The 18,901-nt window shown below is 43.2% G+C and overlaps 1 protein-coding gene across 2 annotated transcripts in view; it reads left to right on the top strand.

Annotated features, from left to right (window-relative positions):
- Window positions 1–2,020: 2,020 nt before the first annotated feature.
- The window catches only part of TGFBR3 (transforming growth factor beta receptor 3), a 208,929-nt gene continuing 192,048 nt past the window's right edge, over window positions 2,021–18,901 (top strand). Inside the window, exons 1-2 of one of the 2 annotated variants that reach the window (XM_042952795.1) lie at window positions 2,021–2,338; window positions 15,795–15,848. The gene's annotated coding sequence lies outside the window, so the exon portion shown is untranslated. The remainder of the gene's footprint in view (window positions 2,339–15,794; window positions 15,849–18,901) is intronic. The other variant, XM_042952796.1, reaches the window with a different exon arrangement.

The following is an 18,901-nucleotide window of genomic DNA, read 5'->3' as shown; positions in this document are numbered from 1 at the left end:
CCACTTATTAGTTATACTCTCTTGACAAGTTATAAGGCCTCACTATATATGTAGGTTTGTTGACAGGCCTCAGTTTGTATATAGCCTTATAGGACTGTAAGAAGTAAATATATTTACAAGTATAGAATATTTTGGACTCTGCTTGGCACAGAGTAATTGTTCAATAGATTTCGATGGTTACATGACTGAGAATGTGGCTCCATTGTGAACAGTCACTTCACTCTTAAAAGACAAGACACTCCTAAGAATTAAGTTACTTTGGTTTTTCTCTCTCTTCTTCAACAATGCCATTTTATCTAGAAATTAAAAAGCCTTCGGGCACCTGGCTGGCTCAGTTAGTAGAGCAGGCCACTCTTGATCTCAAAGTCATGAGTTGGAGCCACATGTTAGGGTAGGGTTTACTTGAAAACAAAACAAAACAAAATAAAAACCCTTAAAAAATTAGAGAGCTTTAACATGACTGATACATTTAAATGGGGGATTAGATATTCATACCCAATTCAAGTGTTCATGTCTGCACTTGAAACTAAAACTTGACAATGTGAGGCATGAATACTATGTAATTTGAGTCTATGTGAAATCTAAGGCCTTAAATCTATAAAGACTATATCAAAGCTGAGGCTAACTTCACCTAGACTGTTTCTTTCTTAAGGGTAGTATGCCTATGTATATCTCCAAGGACTAGCTCAACCCTCTCAAGCTAGGTGGTCCATAAATATGGGTAAGGAACAAATGGTTCGTGGAGGAGGTTTTTACAGATAATTAGGTAACCCAGGTAATCAGAGACCATTTGACCTTTATAAAAATATCTCGTGGATTCCCTCTGTATCGGCACAAGACAAAGGAGGATAAGAAATACTTCCTCTTCAAAGAAGGGAGTAGGGAATGTAGGGAAGGGAAGTAGGGAAATCGAATAACTTCCCAAATAATGATATAAACAATAGTGTAAGAAACCTCCCTATTCCATTCCAGTATATTAAAGGCCTAGGTCCGGAGCACTTTAAAGCTGGGAGAGGGGTCCTAGGCCAAGGTCCTCATTTCGCGGAGGAGGAAACAGCCTTGGAGAGTTGAAGTTGTCTGTCCAAGGTCCCACAGCTGGTCTAAGGGTGAAAAGACAGGACTGGAAGTCCAGTCTCAGAAACTTCTCACCACATGATCATTTCAGCAGCCTGTTGGTAAAACAGTGTCCTGTGCCTTAAGCATGTCTTGTAATAGAAAAACAAGGTGTAAACGGTAGTGTCAAAGTGGGGTTCTGATTACTGCATTCGTCACTCTTGCGGTGTACAGTTCGCAGGCGCAGGTACGCAGAGGCTGCACCTTCGTTTGCATCGAGCGGACGACAGGATCACGCCAGTAGTGTTGACTTAGCTCCTCTATTTGTATTCATGTATTTATCGAGCACGGAGAATGGCCGGGTAACGCGCTCTCCGCTGTTAGAGAGGCGGCGGCAAGACCCCATTGGCGCCCACCCTCAGAGCGCCACTTGAGAGAACAAGCAGGATCGGAGGTGGGAAAAACAAACAGGGACAGAATGAAGGAGCTTTGCTAAAAAGTGGGCAGGAGGGTGTGATCAGTTTACTGGAGGATTTAGAATTTTTATATCGAGCCCGAGGTAACCAAATAAAAACCCAACTCCTCCAGAGACCTAGAAAGTTTGAAGGACGTAGTTTGAGGGAGCGAACCCCTGCAGCTAGCGAACCCCTGCAGCTAGCGTCCGCGGACCCCCACCGCCCGCAGGACTGAGACACCCACTCGCCGCCCCACCTCGGGCGCGCAGCAGCCCGGCCGCTCCGCGGTGCTCCTCCTCTCCTCCACCACCCTCAGCCCAAAGGGAAACGCTGGCTCCAGCAGCGCTCGGGGCTCATCCATCAGCCGGGGAGGAAAAGGGGGAGGGGGAAGGGGCGGGCGGCGGGAGGAGGAGTTTCTCCGCCGCGCGGAGCCCTCGGTGGGGCGGCGGGGGAGGAGCGCCCCTCCCCCCGCGCGCTGATTGCTGCGGCGTCCCGCCCGGCCCCGCCCGCGTGTGTGTGTGAGGGAGAGCTATAGCGCTGGGTCGGCCCGATGGGGGTAATCGAGGGTTTCGGGGACGCGGAGTGGCGCTTTCCTCTTCCCAGTGAGTGAGGGAGGGCATTCGGCGGCTCTCGTGCTCGGCCACTTTCCCTGGACGATTCCCGGAGCTCCCTGTAGGAGGTGAAAGTCCCGGCGGGTCCGGATGGCGTAGTTGCGCCGCGGCGCAGCAGCTGCTGGAGCTCACCGCCGCCGAGAGCTGGGCGGGGAAACTTTCCTCCGCGTTCCTCCGACTTGCGGCGGGTGGATCTCTGCGTGACACGCCGCCTCCGAGGTACGTGCGGGCCCGGCCCCGCGGCGCTACAGCCCGTGCCGGGACGCCCCTGGCCGCGCCACTAGCCCTGCACACGTTCCGGCCTCGGGCTCTGCAGGCTGCGCGGTGCCTGTCGGCGCTGCACGAGGCTCCGTGTCTGTTCAAGGCCGGGGTCGCTCCGGCTGCACGGACCCCTCGGGCTCGGGAGGGCGGCGTTGGTCCAGCACTGTTTACTCTCGGAGGAGCCGCGACCCGTGGCCAGCGGTGCGTGGGGAGCGGCCGTCTTGGGTCGGGTGGGCAGCGCTCCCGGCGATGCGCTGTCCTGGGGAAGACGTCTCCTCCTCCACGCCTGTCCTCACTCTTCCTCTCCACGGTTTTTCCGATCCCCGCGGGGCGCGCCGGCCACTTACCCCGGGGCGCGTGACAGCGTCGGTGGGAAAGGTTTGTTGTGGGTTTGCATTCAATTGCAGTTGCACAGGCTGCGCCCGGAGACTCGCGCACCGACGGGAGCTGCGCTCCCCTCAGCCGGCGCCCTCCGGGTTTAGTGAGGGCGGCGCGGAGCGCTGCAGACCCGGACCCCGCAGAGAACGCGCCCCCTGTTAACGGATTAGCCCCTTACCCAGTTCATTTTGAAGGCTTCCCTTAGCATCTTCATTTGGTTAGAACAAACTGGAAATCTTGGGCTGTGGCTACAAGAATCTGCTTGCAGACTTGTTATTAAAGTGGGCATTTGCCCACTTTCCAGAATCACGTAGTGTAGGGAGTCGGCGTGGTCAAGCGAGAATTACCTGGGCACAGTGGAACTTAGTTTAGTGTGTACCAGAAGAGCTGAGAAAAGAAAATCACTCAATATTCTTAGCTGTGAAATGGGAATAATAATAGGTCTGGTCTCATAAAGTCACTGTGAGGATTGAATGATTTAGTATGTGTAGAGTATAGAACAGTGCCTGGTGCTGAGCAAGCGCTACACAGCTGTGAAAGCTGCTTGTCCGGAGACGGAGGTGATGGGAAAAGAGCAAAGAGGGTGAAGGATGCTAGGAGTGACAGCCGGAGATGGGGAACCAGGCATTTTCTGAACATCTCCCATCTAAGAAAAGTAAGTGAGCTGTTTGGGTGGAAAGAAGCATCTAGAGGTAACAAAGCACATGCCAAGACCTTTTAGTTGTCCTGAAATGGTACTTTAAGGCTGCAAACAGTTACTTCCCTGTGAAATCAGCTATTTCTCTCTAGTAATAATAGCTACCGTTTATTGAGCCCAAACTGTGTCACTCTCCTGCATGCCTTGAGGACCATTTAAACCTCATACCAACTCTGTGGTAAAAACATTATCAGGGCCATTTTACAGATAAGACTGTAGAGGTTAGTAATTTGCCCAAGCTAACGCATAACTTTCTGTTAGTTCTGACTCCAGAGCTAACTTAGCCAGGGAGAGCTAACAAGTGCAGTCAGATTTGTGTGGGGTGAGCCCAGGCATCTTCTGTTGTTCAGGTTCCCATTTGAGTTGGACATATCTCTTGAAACAGTAACAAAGTATCTGTAATTAATTTAGGTGATATACTTACTGGGATGCCAAATTACAGCTCTGAAACTGGATCCAAGTAATTAGAAACAGAATCTTGATTTGGATTAATTCATATGAATATTTATTCTTAATTTCTTCTATTCTCTACACATTGTCAGAGTTACTTGGCTTCCTTAGGAAACAGCTTGGGGTTGGCACAGGAGGCAGGGAAATAATTCTTACCCCCTTAAGGGCTATTAAAATGAAATTGATTTCATGCCATTGTGTCAGTTAAAGGATGTTGCTCTGTTTCTTGGTGTTCTCTGCTTTTGGCTTGAATTCTGCATTGTTTAGTGTTTCAAGGCTTCAGCATAGTTTCAGCCCTTCACTTTGTCTTTGTCATTTGTCAACTTTAATTTTTCCTGTTTTGATGGAATCTGACCATTACATGGCAGCTTTGCTTAACAACTGTTGATCCAGCTCATGTTTTTAAATATAAAAATCACCAACTAACTTTTGAACCCCAGCACTTCAAAGGCAACCCTGGGGGAATTCACTGTTATTTTGAATATTAGCCAATAGGGGGAGTATAACACACTATTGATGTCTGTCAGACACTTAAACCAGTTTTTAGGGTATTAAAAATACATTTAAGAAGTGGGAAATGTGGCTTTATCTAGCGAAATCACCAAGTTGCTTTCTGAGTTTACACTGGAAAACTGGGTTTAATTTCAACTGATTATAATAAGAATGACCTTGAGGACCAGGCCTATATGTTGGATATATGTCAACTCTCTCGTGGCTGGACAGATATTAAATACACGTGCATGTAGTTTTTTCCATTTGTTTTCCCTAAGAAGTGTATGTAAGATAATTTTGTGTAATTTTTTTTTTTAATTTTTTTTTTCAACTTTTTTTTTTTTTTTTTTTTTTTTTTTTGGGACAGAGAGAGACAGAGCATGAACGGGGGAGGGGCAGAGAGAGAGGGCGACACAGAATCGGAAACAGGCTCCAGGCTCCGAGCCATCAGCCCAGAGCCTGACGCGGGGCTCGAACCCACGGACCGCGAGATCCTGACCTGGCTGAAGTCGGACGCTTAACCAACTGCGCCACCCAGGCGCCCCTAATTTTGTGTAATTTGAACAATATTTCAATTATCCAGGAGAACTGGGAGTCCAGAGAGATCCATTGTGTATCCTTTTGTAATGGTCCTCATTTGTCTTTTGTAGAAAATTGGATGTAGTGAGTTTGTTTTCAGGAAGGTTGGTACACTCACAATCCTGTCATTATAATTCTTCATTAGCATCTTCCAAGTGTAAGACTGAAAGACTGAGGGATTGTTATCCTGAGTAGCAGCAATTCTAGGCATTCTTCAGATGCTTATATTTTCGTATATAGTGATAGTTCAGACGTATTGTATTTGTCTCGTAGAGGTGTGACGTGTCTATAGACACTGATCTTGTAAATAAAATATAAACATTATTTAAGAATTAACATGCCTGGCGGCACCTGAGTGGCTCAGTCAGGTAGTTGTCCGACTTTGGCTCAGGTCATGATCTCACTGTTCCTGCGTTCAAACCCTGCGTCCTCCTCTAGGCTGGTGGTGCAGAGCCTGCTTGGGGATCTCGCGCTCTCCTCCCTGTCTACCCCTCCCCCGCTGGTGCTTTCTGTCTCAAATTTTAAAAAACTTAAAAAATTAACGTGCCTGGAAAAACAGTTAAACTGACTTTTAAGCAAAGTTTTCAATCTTTGCCTGCAGTTTGGTAGGCCAGTTTCCCTCCTCCTCCTTCTTTGTTTATTTATTTATTTATTTTGAGAGAGTGTGTGTGTGATTGGGGGCTGGGAGGGAAGGGCAGAAAGGGAGGGAGAGAGCTTGATGTGAGCCGATACCTTGACTGTGAGATCATGACCTGAGGTGAAATCAAGAGTTGGACGGATGATCAACTGACTGAGCCACCCAGGTGCCCCAGCTTGTTTCTTGTGTATTAGGTAGTTTTGACTTTATTTCATTTAGCAAGTTAGGATCATGTGGATCCTTTTAAAAAATAACTTTAAAATTTAGTCTCTTCTTTCAAAATCTCAGCATTGCAAAAGCTACTTCAGATTAGCATTTTATTTAGGATTTAACTTAATTTTCCATGCTCTCATGTAGTTTACACTCCTTTAGCAAACATTTTTCAAACCCCCTACTCCTAATAGGCTTCTGGTTCCTAGTCTTGGAGTTGGCGAATTAGCTGTCCTCTTTCAAGCCTCTGATAGCAGGGGGCCAAGATGCCTTAAGGCTTCCTAAGGCTTTGTCTTGGAAAGCCTTTATAGATTGACAGAATTGGTTAATTTAAAGGAAGGGATTGTCCAATTCTTTTTAAGACTCAAAGGAATTAGGGTTACCTGGGTGGCTCATTCAGCTGAGTGTCTGACTCTTGATTTCGGCTTAGGTCCTGATCTCACGGCTCATGGGTTGGTGCTGACAGTGAGGAGCCTGCTTGGGATTCTCTGTCTCTCTCTCTCTCTGTCTCTCAAAAATAAGTAAACTTAAAAAAAAAAAGATTCAAAGTAATTAATCTTTCCCTTTTGCATGCAAACTTAGTTGTAGCTTGTGAAAGTCAGGTGAGTTTCCTGCAGGGAGAATCTGGGCCTAACCTCTCAGGGAACTCAAAGTGTCCGTTTGAGTATGCTGCTAAGGTGATCTCTGCTGACTTCTTTAGTACCTAAGTGATCACCAATTTCCTGGGATCATAAATCTGTGGAAAGTTCTGACTTTACATTTCAGGCGTAACAGAACAGTTAGAATTCAGACTGATAAGTATTACATTGCTGTAATATATTTTTCTGGATGAATTTGCTGTCATCATTTTGAATTATCCCTATTCTTGACAATCTATCTTGAACATGTTTCCACCCCCCCCCCCCCTTTGTTGCTATTGGACAAAAACTAATTATAATTGTCAGGTTCATTAGTTAATGAGGGCAGCCTTCCCTTTTTTTTCCTTTCTTTTGCTCTTAACAGCTATTTGAAAAACGATTTTGTTACTTTTATTCTGTATATTGGAGCATTTTCCTTGTGTTTTTTTAACTTGAAATTTTGAAACTTAAGAAATATTAACTACTTTTTGAAATTTGCATAACTCAAGTAAGCAAATGTTTTTAAGGATCTTTAACTTATAAGTAACCTTGTATCACCTGTAGGAATATTGACAGTTTGCAATGTAAAAGTAATTTGCGGTTATATGAAAAACTAGCCTTTCACAAATAACAGTTAGCCTTTAACAGTTTCAGCAAGAGCTGTTGTGGTTTTGGAAGAAAATTACTGCACCAAGATACACAGCAGTAATTTCTCTAGTTCCACATCTTCAGAGCTAATACTTGGAATGATACAGCATTGTCTCTTTGTAGCATTGCATAAAACAAAAGCTATTGCTAATTTGTTTGGTTTCCAGTCAAGCTGAAATAACACAGTTTGGAAGGACTTTATAAAAAATGATCTAGGTCCATTTCCTGGGCTCTGTTCATTTCTGTACCTTTTTGAAATACAACATTTGTTTGTTAACTGACATTGAGCTTTCTTTTCTCTGTTTGCAAAGCCCTTGCTAAAGATTTAGGACAGATTTCCAAACAATTTTCCTTCTTTCAGAGAGAATAATGATTTTTATACCAACCAAGATGTGCACAGTGTTTAGTGTTTGGAACAACATTTGTAAAAATTCTGCATGAGGCCACTCTCATTTGGACCTTACACATTTTTTTTTTTATTCTTTAGTTTCCTAGGCCAACCATCAAGACTTATAGAAGGACAACTAAGGGCATCTTTATTTAATTTATTTAATCTTCAATTATTATTGAAGGTCTGAAAAAAGAGCCCTAGAGTTATGCCCTCAGGCCATCCTGATATCTCCTGCTTAGGGTAATTACAGGGCGGAAGAAAAAAAAGATTAACACTAGTGTTTGTGCTGAAAGTTTCTTCAAGTCTGGGAAGAGGACTCTGAATAAGAGTAGAGCATGGCAAAGTTCATTTTTAGGATTTACTGTTAAATTGTTGCCACAATAAAAATTGAAGATAAAATCTAAAATGCAAGCTCTATCTCTATGAGAAAGGATGGTAATACAGAAGCATATAGTCTCCCTGTGTCTTGGGCACTGGACTCCAGGGGGAAGGGGGTCAGAGTAGGTGCTCTTTGTGGAGGAAGAAGCACCTGCTGGCCTTTCCTTCCAAGTACCATAATTCATTTCCCTGGTACATGCTGAAGGTCAGGATTTTGTGTGAAATTGCAAATGGAACATTTGTAAAAACACGTGTAGGTTGATTAGTCCTTGAAAGAATGATCTTTAGAAAACAGTCTTTACAGATACTAGTCCTTGAGCTTTCCTGTTGATTGGATTGCCCTGTGAGACAAGGGCTGCAGTGTGACAGGTGAGATGACTAACCTCCATTGATGGGTAAGGACACCACATGGACCAGGTGGATGGTCTACCAAAGAAATCTACTTTGGATTTCTTATTTTGTTCTTACTGTTTTATTAATGGAAACTTGGTGAATACTTAATTTCAACTTGGCACATGAAAAGATTCCCTTTTGAGAGTATACTTCTATTAGCATTTTTAGTGATTTATGTGTCTTGACAGTATGAAATTGGTCAATGAATGCAAAAATACACGGGTGTGTATTTGCAAATTTCATTTCATCATTCACTGTATGATGGTTGCTGGAGCAGAATGTGGCTCCCCTCCTCCCCCATAATTGGAAGGTTATTTTAGGTGAAATACTTAGATTCCAATGTTATACCCAACTCCTTTTGTGTGGTATTGCCTGTGTTGTTATACGTGATCTCTTTTCTGTTTTTCCTTTAAAACAAAACATACTCAAACACAGAACTCTCTTCTGAGTGTCCATAAAGAATAAATGTCTCCTTTTGTTATATTAGACTTTGTGCAGTTGGCTGGCAAATTAACTTCAACTTTGAGGGAAAGCACCACTGACTCATTACATACATTTTGTATTATTACATTGTAAGGTCTTCCCTATGTGTGTGGGAGAAGTTTCTGATCTTCTAAATCAGCATTGTGTACTATTGTTGGTCTGTCTCCTTTTGTCAAAGCCTTTCTGAGCAGACATTGCTTAGTTTTTAAATTTTTTATAGAGATTGTTACCTGTCGTCGTATTCATAATATACTATCTGAATCATGAAAAAAATATTTAAGATAACAGCCAACTTTGTGAAGGCACTCCTGTCTTTTTCTTTTGACTTCATCATACTCATCCATGACAATTGTTGCATCATGTTTTTGGAGCCTGAGGAAGGATGACCTACTTTGATACATTTCATATTCTTTTGTATTTATGCCTTTTTCAGTTTGTGGCATCTTTATTTCATTATTAGAGTGGTTGCTTTCTAAGATATTCAAGATTTTCATTTCATTCAGTGTGTGGGCAAACAAGGAGTTTCCTGTAGAACCCGTCCTACTAAATTCTTAAAAATAGTTCCGGAAGGTACCCCATTTAGATACCTTGTTGGGTGGAGGGCTCTTGGTAAAGTTCAAATGGGAGATAATTGAACACAAAGCAGGATTCTGTTTAGTTTAACCAGGTAGAAAAGGGAAAGTAGCATCTAATTCATTAGGACAAAATTCACTTTTGTATAATAATGAGGGATTTAAGTGTTTTCTTTGGAATTAATATATACTTTAACTACTTAAAGGTATAGGTAAAAAGGTTTGCAAAAGAAACTTTGCTAAGGCTGAGGTTCTGGAGTTGGCAACTCCTGTAACCCCAAAGATCCTGTTCTCTGAAGCCAGGAAAAAGCGGTCTGTTTCCAATTATATATCACAAAAATAGGGAAATTAAGCCAAGAAAAATGATCATTTGGGGGTTGGGCTGCTTTTTTTGTAGAGGGTAAAGGAGGAAAGACTATAGATGAATATTTTTTAAAAAATCTGTCTTTTCTGGTTGGCTTTCAGAATTTTCTCAAGTGGTCTCTATTGGAAATGAAGAATAATTTTGGGATTAAAGACTCCTCCTTCAGTTCCTTTTTGTTTCTCACAGAGCAAACGGAAGAGTAGTCAGGCAGCTTCTGCTGACACGAGGGTGTTTGGTCCCAGTGTTCTGGGACCTGGCTGGTATTTTTGGTAAAGCCTTTTCCAGTCTGAATGGTGCCATGCTATGGGCTCCCAACATCATACCAGGTAGTTGGTGCTGTGTTTTTTTGGTACACGTTTTACCAGACTTGAATGGAAATGTGGTCCCTGATGCCGAGCATCATTCTGCTGGTGAAGAAAGAAAGGCTAGGGATGCTGGTGTGAGAAGCCTAACTGGAAGCTGGATGATGTGTGGGTGCATATAGTGTCCTCAGCACTTGTCAGAAGCACCTAGCCATTCTGAGTGCCTACGGCTGGTTTCGGGATTAGTGGTCCTGTGAGACCCAGGTGTTAACTAAGAAATCTCCTTTCTACCACCAGAAGATCACCCCCAGCAGGTCTTAGTTCCTGTTTCTCACACCTTACACCTCCACAGAGTGTTGAATAAAACTTTCCTAATGGTACAGAATCTTTGGTAACAACACAGTTTGTCGGGGCTAGTGGTGTTTGGCTATTGGCTCATTTTTTCTCACCTCCTATTGAAGTCCTTGGCCTGCAGCAGGCCGGCTCCCACACCCACCATACCAAGGCAGGGTGTGAGAAAAGGTGCAAAGTGCGAAACTTATGCTTGCTTTAAGTGGTGTCTGCATTGTCCTCTCTCTGGGGCCTTTGCTGCTTAACTCTTGTCTTTCCCCCACCTTTTTATCATCTTCGTTTCCTTGGAGCTCCTTCTTCCGGTTTTCTCCTTACCTTCTCGATCTCTCTTCAGGTTGCCTTTCCAGTGCTTGATTCCTATGTGTCGGCATTCTCCGAGGTTTTATATTTTCCCTTCCTCTTCTCTTCTCTTCTCTTCTCTTCTCTTCTCTTCTCTTCTCTTCTCTTCTCTTCTCTTCTCTTCTCTTCTCTTCTCAGTTTGCATTTAGTTGCTCGTATTTCCATGCCTCAATGGCCATGTTTCTGCCAGTAACTTCCAGTTTTATATTTCATACCTTTATTTCCAGTAGCTACCTTGTTGTTCTGTAGGTCTTTCTGTTAAAAGCAAGTCCCAAACCCAACCTACTATTTCTCTGTGCTCTCTAGTCTCAATCCTTTATTTCCTGTGTCAGTAAATGGCACCAGTTACCAGGCTAGGAGCCTCAGGCACACTAAACTTGCTTCTGCTTACTTCCCTGGGCCGAGTAATACCAGTCACGTGTAGCTTACCTTTAGCAGATCTCAGTTGACATTTTCTTTTCCCTTTCCAAATCATCATCTCACGTGCACTATTGCAGGGGTCTTCCAGTTGGTTTTCCTGGCTTCATCATCTCTATCTTCATCTTGTTATCCATTTTGGTTGGTACCTTCTAAAACACAGATCTGTGTTTTCATTTCTTGCATTTTATTTTAAAGTTTATTAATTTTGAGGAAGAGCATGTGTGCATGTGCAAGAACTAGAGAGGGGTTGAAAGAGAGACAGACAGACAGACAGAATCCCCCAAGGCTCTGCACTATCCACACTGAGCCCCTTGAGGGGTTCAGTCTCATGAACTGTGAGATCATGACCTGAGCCGAAATCAAGTGTGGGGCATTTAACTGACTGAGCCACCCAGGCACCCCATGTTCTCTTGGATTTTAACATTTGTTTTTTTTTTTTTTAATTTATTTTTGAGAGAGAGAGACAGAGCATGAGCAGGAGAAGGGCAGAGAGAGAGGGAGACACAGAATCCAAAGCAGGCTCCAGGTTCTGAGCTGTCACCCCAGAGCCCAATGTGGGGCTCAAACTCACAAACTGCGAGATCATGACCTGAGCCGAAGTCAGATGCTTAACCGATTGAGCCACCCAGGCTCCTTTTGCATTTTATTTATTTATTTAAAAAAAAAAAAAATTTTTTTTTAACGCTTATTTATTTTTGAGACAGAGAGAGACAGAGCATGAACGGGGGAGGGGCAGAGAGAGAGGGAGACACAGAATCAGAAGCAGGCTCCAGGCTCTGAGCCATCAGCCCAGAGCCCGACGCGGGGCTCGAACTCATGGACCACGAGATCGTGACCTGAGCTGAAGTCGGACGCTTAACCGACTGAGCCACCCAGGCGCCCCTCCTTTTGCATTTTAAAAGTCACTGCTCTCCCATTATCCTTGGCGCAAGATGTCTGGTTATTAATAATGTAGCCTCAGCTGCTTTTTCAAGCCATTTCTCCTACTTCTCCCTAAACCTCTCTCTTCCCATACCAGAGCCCTTATGGATTACAGAGCATGCTGGGTGCTCTCAGGCTCCTTTGCTTTTGTACTTGTCTCTCACCTAGCATATCTTCCCTTCCTTTCTCTGGTGGTCTCCCGCTTACTCATGCAAGGTCTCTATCTACATTGTTAGAGTCTGTAGGGAAGCTACACATGGCTCTTCCTGGCAGGTGGTTGGTTGCATCTTCTTTTAATTTATTTTACAGCACTTTTGCTACCTCTGGAGAGCTTATTTTCTTTGTCTGCCAGATTGTGGACTTTCCTAGAGCATTATCATGTCTCATCATCTCTGTATCCTGGGAGTGTGGCATGGGTTTGGTATATAATATGTATTATCACATTGAATTCTCCAACTCAGTTCCACTTCAGTTAAAGGTTTGGAGAGAGGCAAAGCTTACAGTGGATGTGAACTGTAACCATACAGAAACTGCAAAGGAAATAAACTCAGAATCATAGAGTTTAAGGTTAGAGTGGGGGTTAGAAATAATCCTCTTTAAGTACCTTGAAAGATGAGAACAGGGAGGTTACATGCCCTGCCCAAGATCACACTCTGCCCAAGATCACACTGCTGGGGAGTAGTGCTTTTTTGAAAATTTCTCTGCAGTATACTCCACCCAACGGCCAAAATGGCCCCGATGAAGCCTAAGTCAGATCCTGTTATTCCTTTGCTTAAAACACTCTAATGTTTTTATCTTAGAGTAAAAGCCAGAATCCTTACAATGATCTGTAAAGCCCCACACAACTAGCCATCACTCCCTTGTCACATCCATTACCTTTTTGATCTCATTCCTGTGCTCTCTGGTTCACTCACTGTGCTCCAGCTTCCTGGCCTGCTGTCTGTTTCCTAACCAGGTCAGACATGCTGTCTCAGGACCTTTGCATGTGCTGTTTCCTTTGCTTGGAATATTTTTCTCTCAGATATCCACAGAGTTCATTTCCTGTAAGTCCTTACCCCAACAAAGAACCAAACCAAAGACCCAAATATTTCCTTTCCCTCTTCTTTGCTTTGATTTCTTAGCATTTATCTCTATCTCACACAATTTTATATTTTGTTTATAATTTGTCGCCTCTGACTAGAAGGTAAGCTCCATGAGGGCAGGGATTTCGGTATGTTTTGTTCCGTATTGAATCCCTGTACCTGGAACAGTGCTGGCATGGAGCAGGCACTTGATAAATATTCGTTAGATGAATAAATGAATGAGAAGATTTTGTGGATTTCCTATAGCTCCCGTTAAATGTACGCTTATGGCATTTCAAAGGGAAAACTACCAGATCTGTCTAGAAGGAGGAAAATCTGATGTTTAAAATGCCTCATTCAAGACCTGTCATACTAGAACATTGACCTCTTTTTAATTGACTGAAAACAGCAATCGTGGGCTCTCCCCAGCCTTACAAGTGGTTTGGGAAGACTCCCAGTTTACCTCTCACAGGCTTGGGCTTGCTGTGGTTTCTCTCTGCCTGTGATTTGCCCTTTAACCCATTGGGCTGCATAGATGAAAAGTAAACATAGCATTAAAGAAAAGAGCACGGGGAGAGGGTATAGGGCAGAGGAGCAGAATTTCCCTGCGGCCCTGACATCTTCCCTTGGCTCTGGGCCCATCTACAGGGCCACTCACCGACCTTCCTGAGTTGCTTCGGGGTACGCTCTAAGGAATAGTCTGGAGCCGGCAGGGCCAGATGACTCTTGAATTTGCTTTGATGTTCTAATTTCTTTGAAAAGAAAGTTAAGTTTAGGCCAAAGGGACAATGGAGAAAGGTTTTTTTTTTCTTTTTTTTTTAAATTTTTTAAATTAAATTACCATCTTCATTTTGAAGAGAAGTTTTAACCCTTCTGAAGACAGGATTGCAGTTGAAATTACTGCCTGCTTCTGTCAGTGATGCTAGTGAGGAGTTAAGACTGGTGGGATCTGTTTTATGAAACCAGTGACTTAAATCCAAGGGACAGTAAGTTACAGTTCTGAAGAAGCTTTGATTCTTCAGGGTAGGGGTTATGTTGAATGAAGAGCATAATTTGTATTAGTGTAACAGTGATGTTAGAGTCATTTGCCTCCTGCCTCTTTTTTTTTTTTAAGTTTATTTTTGAGAGAGAGCGAGAGTGCAAGTACATGCAGGGAAGGGGCAGAGAGAGAGGGAGGGAGAGAGAGAATCACAAACAGGCTCTGTACTGTCAGTGAGGAGCCCGTTGTGGGACTCAAACTCACGAACCATGAGATCATGATTCAATAACCATGAGATCACGACCTGAGCTGAAATCAAGAGTCTGAGGATCAACCATCAACTGATCAACCAGACTGAGCCACCCAGGTGCCCTTCCTCCTACTCTTTTTGTGATAACATCATTGTGGTTCCTCATCAGGACAGGAAGCCCAGCTAAGGAAGTCAAAGGCTTAGGAGGAAGTTATTGGCCATGTACAAAGCTAACAGCATAATTTAACCCTTGGATTCAAAACTATCATATTGAGAATAAATTGTCTTGAATGGAGATGTTATCAATGACCTGGTTAAAAATCATCATCACTACCATTTCCTGAACCCTAGGAACAAACTAGGTATTAACATAAAGCATTAACACATGCTTTACGTGTTACTAATTTACTTAATTCTAATAACAGCCCCCTTAGGAAAATAGAATCATTATTTCTATGTTATAGATGAGACTTGGAGATATTTAGTGAGTTCCTCATAGTTCCACTGCTAGGAAGAGGCAGGGCAGGGATTTGAGGGCCTGGGGGCAGGGTTTCCCAACACTTCGCACTACGCTGTATGTAATCTCCAACAACACATCAAGCACACGCTTTATATTTACTAACTGCACTGTCTGCGATGCTTTTCTTTCCGATGTTGTCATAGCTCTGTCTTGCTCTGTCATAGCTCTGTCCCTGTGCTCAAATGTCACCTCATCTGAGAGGCCCTCTAAAAACGTTTCTGGTAACCAGTTCCTATGTGTGTGTGGGGCTGTCTTCCCACACACCACTAATTCTGACACTATTTACTCTCTACCTGGAGAGATAACATTCGATTCCACAGTCCCACAGGACTGCCTTCTGCTTGACGGGTCACAAGCCCAGGCTGCAGGTTGGAGATTCCCACAACCCCTCCTTGGGTTTGATTAACTTGCTAGAGCTGCTCACAGAACTCAGAAAAATATTTTACTTACTAGATTTCTGGTTTATTGTAAAAGGATATAACTCAACAATAGCCAGACGGGAGTGATACACAGTGCAAGGTGTGGAAAAAGGGCATAGAGCTTCCATGTTCCCTGGGCAAGGCACTCTCCCCAGTCTCCAAACCCCATCCTTTTGGGTTTTTACAGAGGCTTTGTTACATAGGCATGATTGATTAAATCTTTGGTGATTGGCAGTTGAGTCAACCTCCAGCCTCTCTCTGAAAAAGAACTGAAAGTTTCCACCCTCTAGTGAGCTGTTGGTTCTCCTGGTAAGCAGCCCCCATCCTGAGGTAGGGTCCAGAAGTCACCTCATTAACACAACAAAAGACACCTTTATTCCTGTCATCACTTAGGAAATTCCAAGGATTGTAGGAACTTTGTGCCAGAATCGGGGACTAAGACCAAATGTGTATTTCTCGTTATAAATCACAATATCACAACTTCCGTGACCACCCTAGGTCTAAAATAATATTCCTCCTCTCAGCACTCTCTCTCCTTAACCTGCTTTATTTTTCTTTCATAGGACTTCGATCACTTGACACATTACAAATTTGTTGTCTTTCTCCCCCATGAGAAGGTAAGCTCCGTGAAAACAGTGCCGTGTTTAGTTCATTGCTATGTCCCCAGCTTCCCCAGCACTAGCCTGGCACGTGGTAGGTGCTAATAAATGTTTAGTGAATGAATGAATGAAGTGAAATAAAACCACCCATTGAGCCTTGCCTCTCTGGTTTCAAAACAAAATAACTTGTCATAGGTCGGATCGAATCATGCCCACTACAGTGCAGGGCCTGGTTGGCATCCATAGAGGAGGAGCTCCCATTTGTAGTGTTAAGAGAATCAGACAAACCTGGGCTCCAAATCTGGTGCCAGGACTTAGTAGCTGGTGACCCTGAGGCTGTTGAGTGTCTTGAAGCCTCACTTTTCTCACTACAAAGTAGTATTCTTGGGTTGTTGAGAGGATGAAATGAGAAATTGTGAAAAACGCAGTAGGTGCTCAATAGGTGGTAGCTGAGATATTTTGTGGGGTCAGAAGAGGAAAGCAGGGTGTTAGCCTCTATGAGGAAGGGGAACATGGAATAAAAACATGAACAACCACAGAATAATTACAAAGCAGCATGCGGACAATTCTTGGCTGTGCTACAAACTAGCTGTGTAAAGGTGGGCCAGTCACTGAGCCTTTCTAATTCCTGGTTTGCTAATCTGTGAAATTAGAGAGCTGGAGTAGATGTTATCTATTTCTAACATTCTGGGTTGGCTCTGAGTAGAAGATAACACGGGACAAATTATCCACAAAATGTCAAGGAGACTGTTCGCAGTGGGATGGGATTAATTAGATTGTTTTTTGGAATGAGGTGAGGGGGATGAGTAGAGTTCTTGGAGTTTTAGGAATAGAGTAAAAATGGCAGTTTTGATAAATTGGGCAGATCTGACAATATTTAGGTTTTGTGTGTGTCTACATTGCTCAGAAAATAACGATTTAAATATATTTTGTTGGGGCGCGTGGGTGGCTCATTCGGTTAAACATCTGACTCTTGATTTTGGCTCAGGTCATGATCTCACGGTTTGTGGGATTGGACCCTGCGAGTGAGGCTCTGCATTGACAGTGTGGAGCCTGCTTGGGATTCTCTCTCCCTCTCTCTCTCTCTCTCTCCCCTTCCCCCTGCTCATGTGCTCTCTCTCAAAATAAACTTAAAAAATATTTTTGTTTATATCAGCTATGTATTAAAAGTAGTTACTATAGTCTTAGTATTTTATTTACACTTAGGTTGTCAAATTGAATGTTTTTCTTGGCTAGTACTTTCCAGTTTTGTTAAGTCATTCGTGCTAGCCATTACATGACCATGTATTTCAAATTTCCACAAGTGTGTTTGAAGTCTCATTTTATAGGAGGGATTCAGGATTAGTTGTTAGTACATATAATGACAATTATAAGTATGGTATAGAACAAAAGATTTTCTTGTTTAATCTCTTCGTATTAGAGATGAAGACATTAAAGCCCAGAATGGAGTGACTTGTCTAAGCTTGTAAAACATGTTGATGCCAGAACTCCTGTCTTTCCTGTTCCTTCGAAGCTGCCTGAGATATAGGTTCTTTCTTACACACAGCTGTTGTTTGTCAGTTTATCATTTATTATTGAGAAATGTTTTGATAATTCACCATCTTTCCATCCTTTTGACTGTAATGTACAGAATTGCGTTTGATACTTGCTACCCATTATGGTACCTTCATTGGATGCCTACTATATGCCACATAGGTAGACTACTACTGCTAGCCGGGAGACTGCAGTCCTTCTTTCTAGAGTGAACAGATGTAGGAAAGCCATGCCTGGAAGGAAATAATCACATAAACATCTATCTGCAGAGTTGACTTGAACTACATTCCCGGTGTCTAAGTTTAACTGTGTCTGAGGGAATCATAGGAGGCTTCCTTAAAGAAGTAATGCTTATACACAGAGTTGAGACCTGAAGATGTTAGTAAGTGGCTGTGTTAGGGAGATTACAGAGGATCACTGAGTTCTGACAGGGTTGGAACATTGCTTCTGAAAGCAAGGGCTTGGCCCTTTTGTGGGACTGAATTGAGGCAGGTGTGGCTGGAGCATACAGAAAATGAGGTCAGACTAAATAGGCAACATCCAGCAGTCATGGGAAGGGTTTTGGTCTTTATTCTTGACAGCAATGGGTGACTACTGAAGGATTTTAATTTTTTTTTTTAATTTTATTTATTTATTTATTTATTTTTTACATTTATTTATTTTTGAGAGACAGAGTGACACAGAGCACGAGCAGGGGAGGGGCAGAGAGTGGAGACACAGAATCCGAAGCAGGCTTCAGGCTCTGAGCTGTCAGCAAGCCCAGAGCCCAGTGTGGGGCTCGAACCCACGAACCGTGTTTCACGACCTGAGCCGAAGTCGGATGCTCAACTGACTGAGCCACCCAGGTGCCCCAGGATTTTAATTTCTAATGTTTCACATGCCTCAGCTGCTGAGCCTTTTCTTTACCAAATAATCAGTTAAATAATTGAAATGTTGTCTATTAAGGGATTACCCCCATTTAAGAGAAATAATGTTTTATTGGAAGTCAGTGGAAAGAAAGAAAAAAATGTGCTGAATTGTAATTAGCAGACTAGAATAGTCTATTGCTGAAGTATTTATTCTGAATTCGTTTATTTGCAGAATCCCTGTGAATGTAAATAAACGTGAATAAAATATTTTAGTAAATTACTAAATTACAAAATAGTCTAATGGAGGTCTAGTAGATGTAGCTTCCCAAAAGTTTTTTTTAATGGCCTAGTGCTTACTAGGGCCTAAGGGATGTTGACTGGTGTCCTGATACTCAGCTGTGCTGACTTTTGCTGGAATAATTGCAACTTCGTGATTCAGTAGGCCCTTTTGGTGATAGCTGATTCCTCACTCCAGGCAGCTTGGTTGGTGCCATTGCCAGCATGAGTTCCTCAGCCTCCGGCTAAACCCCTGAAGCTAAATTGGGAATGGTAAGGTAGAATTGAGGAGGGCCCTGCAGCCAGATTCCTGAAATTTACACCAGTGCTGTTGAGGTAGTGAGTGGCTTTAGCACCCTTTCACAGCAGCTTTGCAGTATTAGGACTATCTTTAGGACTCCTATCTTGTATTGA

This window comes from Panthera leo, chromosome C1, assembly GCF_018350215.1.
Source record: "Panthera leo isolate Ple1 chromosome C1, P.leo_Ple1_pat1.1, whole genome shotgun sequence".
In the NCBI taxonomy this organism is placed as follows: Eukaryota; Metazoa; Chordata; class Mammalia; order Carnivora; family Felidae; genus Panthera; species Panthera leo.
The sequence above is the reverse complement of the archived record's forward strand: the minus strand, read 5'-3'. Positions and strand labels throughout refer to the sequence as shown.